Consider the following 17,021-nt stretch of genomic DNA (forward strand, 5'->3'; position numbering starts at 1 on the left):
AGAGAACAAGATACTATATACCAAGCTATACTTTTACATTTTTTTCTAACAAAACACTAAAAAAGCTTTACAATCTCCCTAAAAGAGGATTTTCTGGTGAGTCTTTACCTAGAGAACAGGGGATCTGATCTTTGTATGAGTGACAACATTTACATACATTTTGTACAAGGGTCACATGCAGATAGAAAGGTTGTCAGGCCATATCCAACGTTGAGATAAGTGTCAGGCCCCGTACACACGACGAGTTTCTCGGCAGAATTCAGCCAGAAACTCGATCGGAGCTGAATTCTGCCGAGAAACCCGGCGTGTGTACACTTTCGGCCGAGGAAGCCGACGAGTTCCTCGTCGAGCCAAATTGAGAACATGTTCTCTATTTCCTCGTTGTTCAATGAGGAAAGTTGGCTCGCCGAGATCCTCGGCGGCTTCACACAGAACTCGACGAGCAAAACGATGAGTTTTGCCCGTCGAGTTCCTCGGACGTGTGTACGGGGCCTAAGATTTTAGATGAAATGATTAGTTGATTTACTAAAGGGAAATAGACTGTACACTTTACAAGTGCAGTTGCACCAATTTTCCTTAAAGCTTATTGAATCTCTGTTTGTAAAGAATACACAATCCAATACAAATAAAAAAAAAAGAAACAAGCATTATTGCTTGCACGTGATTGCATAATGGAAATCAACAGAGCCTAACCACATTCACTGAGGTCTGTTGAAAATGGGTGCACTGTAAAATCTTCATAAAAACAGATTGTAATGATTAGCAAATCTCATAAACCCATTATTTATTCACAAAAGAAAGTAGAAAACATTAAATCTGAGAAACTTAGAAAAAGTAAAATTTTAAGAAACAAAAAAGGTCATTTTGAAATTGATGGCAGCAAGAGCATCTTAGAGAATCAGAGCATCTCAGAAGTAAAGATAGGTAAAAGTTCACCGATCTGGGAAAATCTGTCTAAAATTAGTTCCTAATGTAAAATTGCAAAGACTTTAAATATATCGTCATCCACAGTAAATATTATCATCAAAAGATTATGGGAATCTCAAGAAATGTCTGTATGCAAGGGACAAGGTCAAACACAATACTGAATGCCCATGAGGTTCAGGCCCTCAGACGGCACTGCATTAAAAAAAAAAAGACAATTCTGTGGACATCACTGCATGGGGCTCAGGAACACTCCCAAAAGTCATTGTCTGTGAACGCAGTTTGCCGTGCCATCCAAAAATGCAAGGTAAAGCTCTATCATGCATAGAAAAAGCCATATCTGAACATGATCCAGAAACACCATCGTCTTCTCTGGGCCAAAGCTTATTTAAAATTATCTGTTTTGAGTCAGTTGCATTTTTCATAGTTCTGCATGCTGCATTTTTGGGGTGGTAAAAAAAAATGAACCAAAAACATACCTCCTCATTGAAATTAATGGAAAACCTGTGGTTGCATTTTTGGTTCTTTTATTTTCCACAGGTGCAAAACACACCTAAAAAGCAGAAAAAAATGCATATGTATTTTACCGCGTTTTTGCAATGGAGCAGTGTCAAAGCCACCTTAGTGTGTATGAAATGGCAGTTTACACATCTGGACAGGCACCATAAATGCTGAAAGTTATATCTAGGTATAGAGTAGCATATGCTCAGACAAGAATGGGAAAACATTCCTCTTCTAAAACTCCAGAAACTGGACTCAGTTTCCAGACATTTACAGAGTGTTGTTTAAAGGGTCACTAAAGGAATTTTTTTTTTATAGCTAAATAGCTTCCTTTACCTTACTGCAGTCCTGGTTTCATGTCCTCATTGTTCGTTTTTTCTTTGATGTTGCTGTAATTCCTCTCTGTTCTGGACACTTCCTGGTTGTCTGTTTCCTGATCACCACAGTACTGGGAGATTTCTCACTGTGGTGACTAATCAAGGAGGTGTGATTAAAACCCCTCAGTACCAATCCAGTTTCGTTTTGCAAAACCTTCACTGCCCTCTATTGGCTCTCTGGCTCTGTAGATCAGAGAACCAGGAAACAACAGCAAAATGAAACTAAACTGTAGGTACATTATATGATTGTTTTTTATCGATTTTTAATCATTTTTAAAAGGAATCAGTTAACTATTATGTCTCTATACCCCGTAAACAGTAATTTCTGCAAAAAAAATGTTTTCCTTTAGTGACCCTTTAAAGAAGAGGGGATGCTACACTGTGGTAAACATGTCCCTATCCCAACTTTTCTGGACCAGGAGTTGTATTCTGTCAGCTTTCTGTTGCCCTATTCCAATTTATTTGAGACGTGTTCTTACCATCAATTTCAAACTTACCTTATTTTTTTTATATATTTAAATATATTTATATACATTTAATATATTTTCTATTTGCAAATCATTATATTCTGTCTTTATGTACATTTTACACAGCATGTCAACTTTCTTGAAATTGGGGTTGTATATAAAGTAGTTCCAGTCTCTATTCTGGAATATTATAGGCAATGCTGTGCCTACTCTATTATGTTCTAGGTTCTCTGTCTTTCTCAGTTTCCTATGGAAAGTGTATATGTGTTTTGAAAACTTTACTAACAATAATTGTCAATAATAATGTTACCAAAGACGTATTGTTTAGTACAGAAAAGAGTGACAACCCCTGGATAGTATGATATATAATGACAGAGTGCAGATATGGTTAAGAAAACTGGTCCAACAGGAGGAACATTCTGCATTAGATGATGTCTCACATCTCAGGGATACTGACTGATCTGCCATGATAATGCTCGTGGGGGCTACTGGGACAATGTCTCAGACTCGTGTTTCTGCCAAAAAATTAATTTGGAGTAAGATTTATAATAAAAAATAAAGTATCTATTTTTTAAATAAAATTAGAAGAGAAATATTTAGAGCTTGTGTGTGTGTTTGTTGTCTAATATCTGTAATTACTAATCCGTGAAGTAAACATTTATTTTGTTTCCAACAAAGGATATCGTTTCATTCTCATATATACAGTATGGTTTACAAAACACACTAAGCTACCAATGATGGAAGTAGGAGGCATGTTACTTGAATTATTACTCTTAAGCCTCGTACACACGACAGAGGAACTCGACGGGCGAAACACATCGTTTTCCTCGTTGAGTTCCTTGTCAGGCTGTTGAGGAACTCGACAAGGCAAGTTTCTCCTTATTCCCGTCGAGGAAATAGAGAACTTGCTCTCTTTTTGGCTCGTCGAGTCTCTCGACAGTTTCCTCGACGAAAATGTACAAAAAATGTACAAAAAAATATCTCCCAGCAAGTTTCTTGCTGGTTTTTGCCGAGAAACTCGGTCGTGTGTACGAGGCCTGAGTAAATGATAGATGTCCATTTCACAGGTTGCAACACAACATCAGTTTAAATATGTGATTTTGGAATTTTGATTTACCTCTGAGACAAATTCAAGAAATAGAATTTATGGACAAGCCTGGCAGGAACAAGGAGGAAAACAATTATATACCTCTTATTGCAATTAGCAGCCAATATTTACGAGAAAATTGTACTAAGAGAAATATGAAGGCTTTCTTTGATAACCTTCTTATGAACATGCCATAAATGAGCATTTGGGACTGATCTGAACGATTCAAAGAACAGAGTATCATAAGAAAGTCCACAGAGATTCAACAAATATAATAAATCAGTCAATCAAAAAAATTCCCATGACTTTAACTCCCCTGGCGGTATTCCCGAGTCTGGCTCGGGGTGGAATTTCAGAACCAAAAGCGATAACCTCCAGCCGGACTCGGGATCGCCTTTGTAGCATCCACAGGCATGGTTTACTTACCTTGTCCCTGGATCCTGCGATTCCTCTCCGCTGTGTGATCGAGCTGTGTCCTCACTCAATTCACACAGTGCCTGTGTGCCGCCGTGCTCCGTTCCCTGCGACGTTACGACGCACAGGGGCGGAGATCGACGCCAAATTCAAAAAAGTAAATAAACACATTACATACAGTATACTGTAATCTTATAGATTACAGTACTGTATGTAAAAAATACACACCCCCTTTGTCCCTAGTGGTCGGTCCAGTGTCCTGCATGTACTTTTATATAATAAAAACTGTTCTTTCTGCCTGGAAACTGGAGATTGTCCATAGCAACCAAAAGTGTCCCTTTATGTCAAAAGTGGTTTTAGACCAGCTAGAAAACAGCGATAATAAATTATAATCACTTGCAGAATTGTGCGATAGCGATTTGTGGGGAAATTTGTCATGATAAAATAAAAGTAATGACAGCGACAATTCTGCAACTGAGCAAATTTCAGTGTTTTTGATTTGATTACATTATTGAATCATTTTTATTATAATTATATTATTACTTGTAATAATTATTTATAGTTATTTATTATATTATAATTTATGATTTTGTTTTTCAAATTTTATTACACCGGGGATGTCTAATAGACTCTTGTTTGGACAGATTTAAGTGAGTTATTCCTAAGAATTGCCGGCCTACAATGTAAAACACCAAATTTCCATGCAAAATAATGGTACCGCTTTCAGCACCTAAAACTAGAAGGAATCATACCGCCAGGGAGGTTAACTTGTAGCTAGGCATATTTAGAGAGGTGCACTCTTTTTGGTACAAAACGAGAAAACCTTAGAGAGCAAGGCCATAGTGTAGTAGTTTCTTTAATGTGAAAATAAAATAAAAGGATCATGTTTGCAAGCAGAGATCCTATACAGAGCACATATAAGCAGCACATCCTGACACCTGTCCATAGCCACTTGAAACCAATGATACTGGGATCAGGCGAGGTAGAGATGTCAGCTCCGACATTTGCACACCACGTACCACTTATGCTTCTCCTCTTTTCTCACATGTTGGCCTCCTGACTAATGCGTTTCAGGGACATTTTCCTTCCTCAACTGGTTGGACTATTTGTTTTTTAGTTAATTTACCGTACTTACTATGAACAGATGAACTGCAAATAAAAGTATTCATTTATATAACAATACCATTTTTTTTTTTTTTTTTTACTTTTTTGTAATATGCTCATTTTGCTACATTCCTGCTGCAGCAAAGGAGACTAGCTTTCCCATCCACCCAGTCAAAAGTAAATCTGAAACCTTGTCTAAACCCACTGCATTAAATATACTGTATTATTAAAGAAAATGAGTCCGTGGTAATTGCAGCTGGATCCTCCAAAAGCAATGACAATCAAATATCAAGTGAGACACCTTAATAAATATAAATATATATTTATTTATTATGGTTTTTATTTTGATATCAGATTGTTATTGCTTTTTGAGAATCCAGAGGCAATTACAGTGTACCAATATACAGTATAACATTCTAATAGCTTTTTTTCTTTTTCTTTTCAATATTTTTAATTAGCAGATTTCAGGTTATAAATATTAAACAGGTACAAACGTTTACCTTTTTTTAATAAGTGATGACAGAGCCTCTGTTCTCGGCTGCATATGGGGCTTAGAGAGGTTAGGGAGGAGACTCCTTATGGCGACGGGGTGGCAGCAGCATCTTGAACCGAGCACAGACACAGTCCAATGTGAAATGCAGAGACAGAAATATGCTGTGAGCAGCTGGGCAAGGGGGCATGTCAGCAGTAGGCAGAGAAACAGTAGTACACTGATATTACCAGTGAATAGTTGTGCAGGGGGGGGGGGGGGGTATGGGAGGTGTCAGAAAAAGTCTGACCATCTTTCCAAGTAGAATGCAAAGAAGCAAACTGACCATGTTTGTATTGATGTGCTTCCATGCCCTGGTGTGGTCAGTTTAAAACAGGAAAGCAGAGGGACTGGCAGAATCACCAGCAATTTCACACAAAGAAGCAATGCAAAGAGCACAAAATACTTTTTTGGCACAGACCCCTGAAGGAACAGCACACGCAGAGCGCATGCACGCGTGATGTCATGGGCTGCTGCTCTGTAGAGTTTCTCTTTAACGTGCATCTGTATTATAAGCTTACTTGTAGATAAAAGTACCAGAAACAACTTTACTTCCACTTTAACTTGAAAGTTTTTTTTTTTTTTTTTTTTTTTACTAAGAGTGCTATTTTTTGTGTAAAACTAGGTAAAGTAATGTAAAGTAAAAAGTAAACATGACATGCAACGTTTTTCATACATTTTCTATTGCCTCTTTATTGCTGTTTGCATCTGAATCTCTACATCAGGGGTCTCAAACTCAAATTACCTGAGGGCCACAAGACAAGTTTTCATATCCCATGAGGGGCCGCATGCAAACTTTCAAACTTCAAAAACAACAGTACTGGTGTCAGCGAACACATTATTAACCCCCAGCACTGGTGTCAGCGAGCGCATTATTACCACCAGAACTGGTGTCAGCGAGCGCATTATTACCACCAGCACTGGTGTAAGTCAGGGTTTGACAAATTTGCTTGGAATCTCGGAGCCAGCTAAAAAAGTTAGGAGCCAGAAAACGCACCCTGTCCCGACGAGCTTGCGCGCAGAAGCGAACACATACGTGAGCAGCGCCCGCATATGTAAACGGTGTTCAAACCACACATGTGAGGTATCGCTGCGATTGGTAGAGCGAGAGCAATAATTCTAGCACTAGACCTCCTCTGTAACTTAAAACATGCAACCTGTAGATTTTTTTAAACGTTGCCTATGAAGATTTTAAAGGGTAAAAGTTTGTCGGCATTCCACAAGCGGACACAATTTTGAAGCGTGACATGTTGGGTATGAATTTACTCGGCGTAACATTATCTTTCATAATGTTAAAAAAAATGGGGATAACTTTACTGTTGTCTTATTTTTTTAATTAAAAAAAGTGTATTTTTTTCCCAAAAAAGTGCGATTGTAAGACCGCTGTGCAAATACGGCGAAACAGAAAGTATTGCAACGATCGCTATTTTATTCTCTAGGGTGTTAGGATAAAAAATATATATAATGTTTGGGGGTTCGAATTAGAGGGAAGAATATGGCAGTGAAAATAGTGTAAAATGACATTAGAATTGCTGTTTAACTTGTAATGCTTAACTTGTAATACCAACGGCCACCACCAGATGGCGCCAGCTCACATCTGGTGGTAATAACTTGCAATACCAACGGCTCACCACCAGATGGGGCCAGCTCAAAAAAAAAAAAAAAAAAAAAATTTTTTTTTTTTTTTTTGCTCTCCTCACTTCCACCCTGCCTGGGGGCCATTTATAACTGGTCCGCGGGCCGCAAATGGCCCGCGGGCCGGTACTTTGAGACCACTGCTCTACATGAATATGTCCAATCACTGCAGTGGGAAACACTGTCCTCATTATTGCCCTATGCTGAGCACCTACACAAATATATTTTTTATCCTGTTTTATATTAATCTGTATACAGAAAGCTATAGTCAGAAGAACTTGAATCTCATTTTAATAATCACTCCTACGTGTATCACGAGTTTGTGGTTTAAATCCCGCTGGGGTGTTAATAAATGCTCATGATTTATATGCCTATTATCTATGAAATAAGTTAAATAAACAGCTTATTGATATTTACGGTTTTCAAGGGCAGGGCGTGATGATAAAAGAAAGGACCAGCCTTATACTCAATATCCAGCCTCACCTTGAAGCTCTGTTAAAACTTGTGTATAAGCTTCTACAACAACAGTGCCACTATTGTGCTCCTCTAAGATGGGTCGAGAACGCCATGGGAGTGCACCAGATCAGAGGAATCATTGTTGTTTTTGGTGGTTCAATTAAATATATCAAAATGTGCCTGCAACACTAAATTACAATTATTAAATTGATGAACTTCAGGAGTGATGCCAAAGATTAAATGCAGATCAATTAAAGAATCCAAGAAAAGCAGGTAATACTCTCACGTGGAATCCCAGCACAATTGCAATACTGATACTAATGCTTCCAGGGGCCCATAAAAAAAAAGCATTGGTACTTAGGGTCCCAGAGGAAAAGAAAAATTAAACTTTGGGGTCTAAGAACAGAAAAACACTAACAATTGGTGTCTCAACATTTAGGGGTCTCAGAACATGATACATTGACATTTGGAACTCCCAGAACAATTGAACTCTCTTGGATGATTTTTAAAATTGTCACACTGATTTTCAGGGCATCCCCGAAATGAAAGACACTGACATTTGGAGGGCTCAGAACAAAGACACGCTGACACTTGGGGGGGTCCCTGAACGACACACTGACACTTTGAAATCCCAGAACAATGACACACTGATAATTGGGGTTCCCAAAACAATGAAGTGTAAAGGTCTCAGTACAGTGACACATTGACACTTGGGGGTCCTAGCACAATTACAAAGTGACACTTGGGGGTCTCAGCAGTATTACACAATAATCTGTAAGGGTCCCCAGAACAATGACATGCTGAAACTTGGGGATCATAGACAAATGACAAAGTGACACTTGATGGTCCCGAATAATGAAACTTGGGAGTGACACACTATTTGGTTGATTTACTAAAGGCAAACAGACTGTGCATGTTGCAAAGTGCATTTTCACTCTGAAAGAGCAGTTGCTCCAGAGCTTAGTAAGTGAGCAGAAGCTCTGCTGACCTCCATCATCCAATCATGTACAAGCAAAAAGGCTGTTTTTTTTTTCCTTCCTTGCACAGGATTCGGTATTCTTTGCAAAGTGAAACTGTACCTCATTTACACTCTGGAGCCACTGCACTTTGCAAAGTGTGCAGTCTATTTGCCTTTAGTAAATCAACCCCAAAGTCTTGGAGGTTCTAAAACATTGACACACTGACAATCAAGGCTCCCTGTTCAAAGACTCATTGACACTAAGGCCCCATACACACGAGAGAATATATCCGCGGATACGGTCCAGCGGACCGTTTCCACGGATAAATCCTCTCAAAGATTTCCGCAGATTTCTATGCTATGGAGTGTACACACCATCGCATTAAAATCCGAGCGGAAATCCTCTGGCGATGACGTGTCGCGCCGTCGCCGCGATTATGACGCGGCGACGGGCGTGACGCTGTCATATAAGGAATTCCACGCATGCGTCAAATCATTACGACGCGTGCGGGGAATCCCTTTGGACGGATGGATTCGGTGAGTCTGTACAGATGAGCGGATCCATCCGTTGGAATGGATTCCAGCAGATGGATTTGTTGTGCATGTCAGCAAATATCCGATCTGCTGGAATCCATCCCAGAGGAGATTTCTCCGCGGAAACAGATCCGCTGGCGTGTACACACCATAGGATCTATCCGCAGAAACCCATTTGCTGGGATTTATCTGCGGATGGATTCTATCGTGTGTATGGGGCCTTAGGGTTACCAGCACAAGGACACACTGGTATTTGGGGCTCCCAGAAAAACAACACAATTAAGGGTTCCGATACAATGACATTTAGGGGTCCAAGAACAATGACAACCTGACACTTGGGGGTCCCAAAACAATTACACACTGACACTTGGGGTCCTAGAACAATGACACTTGGAACATTCATAACAATGACACACTGACAGTAGGGGGTCCAAGAACAATGACATACTGACCCTTGGAGGTCCCATAACAATGACACACTAACACTGAGGGGGTCCCAGAACGATACACATTGACACTTGGGGGTTTAAAAACAGTGACAGTTGGGGATTACAGAACAATTACTTAAGAATCTGAGAACACAGACAATCGAGTGTCTCAGAACAAGACACACTTATACTTGGGGGTCCCAGGACAATGACACACTGTCACTTGGGGGTTCAGGAACACTGACACCTTGATTTCCCAGAACAATGATAATTGGGGCTCCCAGAACTTGGGGGTTCAGGAACAATGACGCTTTGGAGTCCCAGAACAATTACACGCTGACACTCAGGGGTCCCAATAAAAGGACACCGATACCTGGGAGGTGCAAGAATTATGGCACACTGACACTCAGGGGCTTCAGAACAAAGGCACACTTAGGCCTCGTACAGACGAGGGGATCTCCGCTGGAAACGGTCCGCCGGACCGTTTCCAGCGGAGATTCCTTCTCCGGATTTTGATCCGATGGCTTGTACACACCATCGGATCAAAATCCGCGCGGAATACATCCGCGGGCGCACATGCCTGCTATCCCACTTAAAGGGACCGACGTACAGTTACAATGGTTCGCAGGATCGTGCCGGCCTGCCGCCATATAACAACGGCTGCTGGTTGGCAAGCAGTTAACAGCTGCACAAATATATTGCAACATAAAGAATTACAACTGCCATCATTTTATTCTAGAAGGCCTATGCTTTCAGAAAATTGTTTGGGGCTTGAAAATAATTTTCTAGCATTTGAAATATAAAAATTTGCCCTGCTAGAAAAATGGTTACAGGAAGTTAAATAAGTTGCAGAATCAACAGGTAAAAATAAAGGAAAAAAAGCCTAAAAAAAAAAAAAAACTAATGTAGCCAACACTTCTAAGAAGCTGCAGTATCCTCCTTTTTTGGGGGGGTTTAGATACACTTTAAATAAGCCAGCTAGTCCATATTTTGCATGACAACATATCTCTCAAGCTGAAAAATTACCTTACGCCAAGAATAAAAACATAATTTACTGTACTAATAATAGAGCACATTAAAATACTTTGCATTGATTTAACTTTTTCCACAAGCCAAGAACATTGGCTTTAAAATGCATGAATCAGTAAGATAAATGTTACATATTAATTTTATAATCCTATAAACTCCTGTAGACTTGAAAAGAAGAACACTTCATTCTTTTGCATGAATTTATTTGGCCCATCTTGAACAGCTCATTTTGCAATAATTGTTTTAATTAACCCTTGTGCTGCACAGAGGCAGACCAAGTGTACAAGATCGTTCCAAGTTCAGAAAGTCCTGAGAACATGGCAGCAGACAAATGCCTAGGTGTGTTCTAACTGTGAGGAGATTGGACTGACTGGGGGAGAAGACAGATCGTGGTTCCTACTTAGTAGGAACACACAATCTGTTTCTCCTACCCAGACAGGACAGGGATTTTTGTGTGTTTACACACACAAATCCCTATTCCTGCTCTTGTGCATGCAATTATGGGTGACCTGCGGGGATCGCACCCACTGGCCACATGCATCGGGTCCCCCGCCATGCAGCGGGTGGGCGCACGCGCGCCTGCCATGGCTCTTAAAAGAGCTGCAGTATATATACAGCGATTCGTGCAGCAGAGCCATTCTGGCGCCGTGCATATATACAGGAGCCAATCAGGAAGCAGTTAACAGACACAGACCCTGAAACCCCTCACCACGCAAAAGTGAGAAATCTAGGTGACATATATACACTGTTAACAATTCTGCCAGCCACTGCCGCACAGTTATATAATTTTTCCTCAAAGAAGTGGAATTACTCTTTTAAATATAAGCAAGCATTAAAGTGTTTACTGTTTTTGATCCTTTTTTAGCTTTTTATTTACAGAGGTGAAATGACTGAGGGCATGCGTGTTTCAATTCAAAGCAGTAAACACAACAGTGGATTGCAAATAATGGCAAACATAACCTGGGTTTATAAACATCCCTGTGGGTGCCTGTTCCTATTCTGAAATGTTAATTATTACACTGTCAATAATGATTGATAGATCTGTGGTTTATGAAACCGCCCAGATATGCAAGCTTTAAATTCTGCACAAGGCTTGTAAAGTTCATGCTGCTTAGGCTGATGTTTTTTTAATTAAAAAAATAATTTTAGTCTGAATTGATTGGGCATCAAGAGTTGATAGTAGAAGTACCAAACCATAGAGGTGCTACTATAGTAAGACCCTTTTCTCAATTATTGAAAGAATAGGAGAGTAAGTCAAGTGTGTGTGTGTGTGTTCTCTAAATTAACTGCCTCCCATCCCAGCCATATAAATATGACAGCCGCAAGGTGGCTCTGCCATCCCGAGTGGCCGTCATATGACGTCCTTGGCATCACGCGGGAGCCGATGCATGTGTCTGGCAGGCACCCGCGATTGCCAGTCACAGAGCAGGGATGGGATCTATTAGGTAGATTCAGGTACAATAGTGCAAAGTTACGGCGGCGTAGCTTAGCCTGTTTAGGCTACGCCGGCGTAAATTAGCTAGGCTAGTAATGATTCTTAATATACTTGCCTGCTAATCTACGGTGGCATAGCCTAAAGCGGGCAGGCGTAAGGGCGCCAAATTCAAATGACTTGGAGGGGGGCGTGTTTGATGGTAATGAGGCTTGACTTCACGTTTTTGACGTTGTTTTTCACTGCGCATGCGCCGGGCGACTACATTTCCCAGTGTGCATTGCAGTTACGTACGCCGCACGGGCCTATTGATTTCGATGTGGACGTAAACAACGTAAATCCCGATTCGCGGACGACTTACGCAAATGACGTAAAAAATTTGAATCTCGCGGCGGGAACGACGGCCATACTTTAACATTGTTATTCCACCTAATAGATGGAATAACTTTAGGCCTGTAATGCGCTATGGAAACGGCGTAAATCGACTGCGGCGGCCGGGCGTACGTTCGTGAATCGGCGTATAAACTCATTTACATATTCTACGCGGGCCGCAATGGAAGCGCCACTTAGCGGCCAACCAAAATATTGCAACCTAAGATAGGACGGGGCAAGCCGTCCTATCTTAGATATGTTTAAGCGTATCTCTGTTTGAGCATACGCTTAAACATAGGTCGGTGTAGATTCTGAGTTAGGTCGACTTATCTACTGATAAGTCGGCCTAACTCTTACTGAATCTACCTATATGTGTGTAAACACACAGATCCACTTCGCGTCAGGGGAGAGAAGACCGATTGTGTGTTCCTTGTATAAAAGGACACTGATCGGTCTCCTCCCCCAGTCAGTCCCCTTCCCCCACAGTTAGAATCACTCCCTAGGTAACACATTTAACCCCTTGATCACCCCCTAGTGTTAACCACTTCCCTGCCAGTCACATGTATACAGTAATCAGTGCATTTTTAAAGCACTGATCACTCTATAATTGTCAATAGTCCCAAAAGTGTCTGATATATCTGTTGCAATATCACAGTACCGATAAAAAATCGCAGATCGCTGCCATTACTAGTAAAAAAAAAAGATAATAAAAATGGCATAAATCCATCCCATATTTTGTACACACTATGGCCTAGATTCACGTAGGGCGGCATAACGTTGTGCGGGCGTAGCGTATCTTATTTATGCTACGCCGCCGCAACTTAGAGAGGCAAGTGTTGTATTCACAAAGCACTTGCGTCCTAAGTTACGGCGGTGTAGCGTAAATGTGCTGGCGTAAGCGCGCCTAATTCAAATGTGGAAGAGGTGGGCGTGTTTTATGTAAATTAAGCATGACACCACGTAAATGACGATTCGAACGATGCGTCGGATAGAAAGCCTAAGATACGTCGAACACTGCCTGCGACGTGAACGTAACTTACGCACAGCCCTATTCGCGTACGACTTACGTAAACAACGTAAAAAGATACGCCTGTTACGACGTCCATACCTTGCATGGGCTCCGCCACCTAGAGACCAGCTTTATCTTTACGCCGGCGTATGTCTTACGTAAACGGCGTAACTAATTGCGACGGGCGTACGTACGTTCGTGAATCGGCGTATCTTGCTCATTTACATATTCAACGACGGATACGGCGTAGGAGACTTATGCCGTTGGTATCTTGGCCAAATCTATGCGTAACTGATTCTATGAATCAGGCACATAGATACGACGGCGGCCATTCGGACTTATGACGGCGTATCTGGAGATACGCCGTCGTAAGTCTTTGAGAATCTGGGCCTATAACTTTTGCCCAAACCAATCAATATACGCTTATTGCGATTTTTTTTACCAAAAATACACAGAACAATATAGATCGGCCTAAACCAAGGAAGAATTTATTTATTTTTGTGTTTATTTTTAAATTGTCTGCCTTTTTTTGGTTTACAGTGCAAAAATTAAACACCGCAGAGATGATCAAATACCACCAAAAGAAAGCTCTATTTGTGGGGAAAAAAATTATCATTATTTCATATGGATACAGCGTTGCATTAACGCAAAAGTGTCATCAAAATATTATAAACTATGAGAAAAGAGCTTTTAAAAAATTAAAAAATTAAGGAACACTAGTGTCATTACAAAGATTATAACAGAATATGTAAAAAGGAAATCAAGGATGCAAAAACTTAAAACGAATGACAGATTGCAAAAGATAGTAAGACAAACCCCCAAATATTCTTCAAATATATTAATAGTAAAAAGGTCAAGTCTGAGCATACAAAATAATCTAGAGTTGGTGACTGGGGACAAAGAGAAGGCTAATTTATTAAATATTTTCTTAAGCTCTGTGTATACAAAGGAGCATGGGGGAGCTCAACTCCATAATGGGGGTTGTAGTGACACAGCCCCAAATGATCCACAATGGCTCACAATTGATACAGTCCAGAAATATTTAGACAGAATAAAGGTGGATAAAGCACATGATTTTCAACTGTCGATCGTCGATTGATTCTGAACAGTTGCTCAGTTCTTAGAGCTTTTTTGCTGGGGGCCGGTAGTATTGAGGCAAATGGCTTTAGACCTCAAATTTTGATGATGATGATGGGAGGGAAGATTTGAAGTGGGTCGCCCCAACTTGCTGAAACCTCCCTCCCTGTTTGATCCAGAGGAAGGCGAAAAAAAACCCTTATCGTGCTATGCCAATATGCAGCGAACAGGGGAAAAAATTCCTTCCTGACCCCTCAGGGGCGATCGGGCGAGCCCTGGATCAAGTGCTGAATGGTGGTGAAATAACTGTTTAGGGCAGAAAGGGGGGGGGGAGTATTCCCTCCTGAGTTCACAGGTGGGAACCGGGGAGTTGTAAGAACCCTGCCTAGCTGGGGGCCCTAGGGGGGGTGGGAGTGACAGCAGACTCATTTGAGAGCGTCCTGCTTCACTGACTGGCTAAGTAGGGATGACACTGACAGTGAGCTGGCCCCTTGGGTGTACCAAGATGGCCACCAGCTGATAATCAGGGGTAAGCTAGGGGCTGTGAGTCTGGGGGGTCTGCACAGCCTGCGCAGGCGGGCCCGGGGTATCTGGGGAAAGACTGGGGATCCTTCTGGGGCCGAGGGGTTTAATGTAGTTTGAGGTGGGGGGGTTGTTTGGGAGTGTGTGCAGCGTGCCGCTAGGCCGCGTCTGAAGCCGCATACTTTCCTGAACGCGGCCGCCGCAAATCTTCCCACAAGGTTGTGGTGGGTTGGGGAGGGTGATGGATGGCTGGAGCTGATGGTGGGGTAGAGCAAGCCTGTTTTACCCGCTGCGTTTAGGCCGCCGCCGTGGCTTGTCCTGAAAAGGACGGCCGCAAACGGTTCCAGGCAAGGTGAAAAATGCTCTGGAAATAGCCCTGGGAGTCAGGGGCTTACCTTAAGATGCTCCCTGGAAGTGAAGCCGGCGTGGTAAGGAGGGAGGCCAGGGGGGGAGAGGAGGAACGCTGGTCCTGTGGTCCTGTGGCAGGGAGTTGGAAGAACCCTGCCTGTCTGGGAAGCCCTGAGAGCAGACTCGTTGGAGAGTGTCCTGCCTCACTGACTGACTGAATAGGAATGAGCATGTCTGACACTTCAAATGGACAGGCAGTAGTTGGCTACAGGATATCATGCATGAGAGGTTTCACAGAGTCAAGGCAGGCCAAAGTCAGGATTGGAGATAGCAGGTAAGTCAGCAGAGTGGGGTCAGTACAGGTAATCAGATAGCAGGTACAGGTTTCAGAACACTGGTAAGCTGCAGATCAAACAGCACTGCAGAAGTGCAGCTGCTGTTGTTTTAAAGGCCCATTGGCACCAAGCAGAGGTTAGCGTGCACGCACGCACATCTGGCGCACTTCTACGCACACACATGCTGCTGCCCAGCTTGTTGGGCCAACATTGGAACCTGTGTGCACATTTGCGCACAGGCGCAGCTCCATTTTGCTGCATAAAGTCCCTGACAGCAAGGCCTCTAAGGCCAGCTCCATGATGTTGTCATGGGGGAGTGGAGGAGGACTCCAGTGGCAACCTGTGAAGCTCTGGTAAACTCCATGACCAAGAGGATTAAAGCAGTGCAGGAAAATAATGGTGGCCACACAAAATATTGACACTTTGGGCCCAATTTGGACATTTTCACTTAGGGGTGTACTCACTTTTGTTGCCAGTGGTTTAGACATTAATGGCTGTGTGTTGAGTTATTTTGAGGGGACAGCATTTACACTGTTATACAAGCTGTACACTCACTACTTTACATTGTAGCAAAGTGTAATTTCTTCAGTGTTGTCACATGAAAAGATATAATAAAATATTTACAAAAATGTGAGGTGTGTACTCACTTTTGTGAGCTACTGTGTGTGTGTGTGTGTGTATATATATATATATATATATATATATATATATATATATACACATATACATATATATATATCATAGGTGTGCACCCTGAAGCTCACACACACACACACACAAAGCAGAGCCAGTCCAAGATTCCTCTCATCTCCCCACTAGCACAGTAAAAGAGAGGTGTGGAAGCACTTCTCTTATGGCAGAGCCAGTCAGAGGGAGATCTTTCCCATCTCTCTACCAGCACACAGAGTGATAAGGCACACCCAGGCACATATATGTACATACACATACAATCCTACATATATAATCCTACAGCTGATCCAGTGGAAGGCTCTAGCAGGGGAAAAAAATAATTCCTGATCCCCCAAGAGGCAATCCAATATTTATTTGCTGAATCAACTTCACCTACAATACCTATACATATTAGTATACAGTTATATTAAGTACATTTAGGAAAGGATCCAGGCCTTTCTTAAAACAAGCTACTGAGCTGACCAGAACCACCTCTTGAGTAGGAAAAATGTACCTGTTTAATGGTGAAAGGTGTTTAAGTGTCTTATCAGCTTAAATAATACAGAGAAAAGTCAATGTAATTTAAAATGATCGTGTGTGGGCTTCACATCATTTTTCAGGTTCTGAAAAATGACAAAAAAAAAATTCGAACATGCTGCATTTTTTAATGTCGTTTTAAACAAGGTTGTTTTTCGGGTTGTAAAAAATTATCGTGTGTGGGCTAAAACGACGTAAAAAACCTGCGCATGCTCAAAAGGAAGTTATGAGACGGGAATGCTCGTTCTGGTAAAACTACCGTTCATAATGGAGTAAG

Source organism: Rana temporaria, chromosome 10, assembly GCF_905171775.1.
Source record: "Rana temporaria chromosome 10, aRanTem1.1, whole genome shotgun sequence".
Classification (NCBI taxonomy): domain Eukaryota; kingdom Metazoa; phylum Chordata; class Amphibia; order Anura; family Ranidae; genus Rana; species Rana temporaria.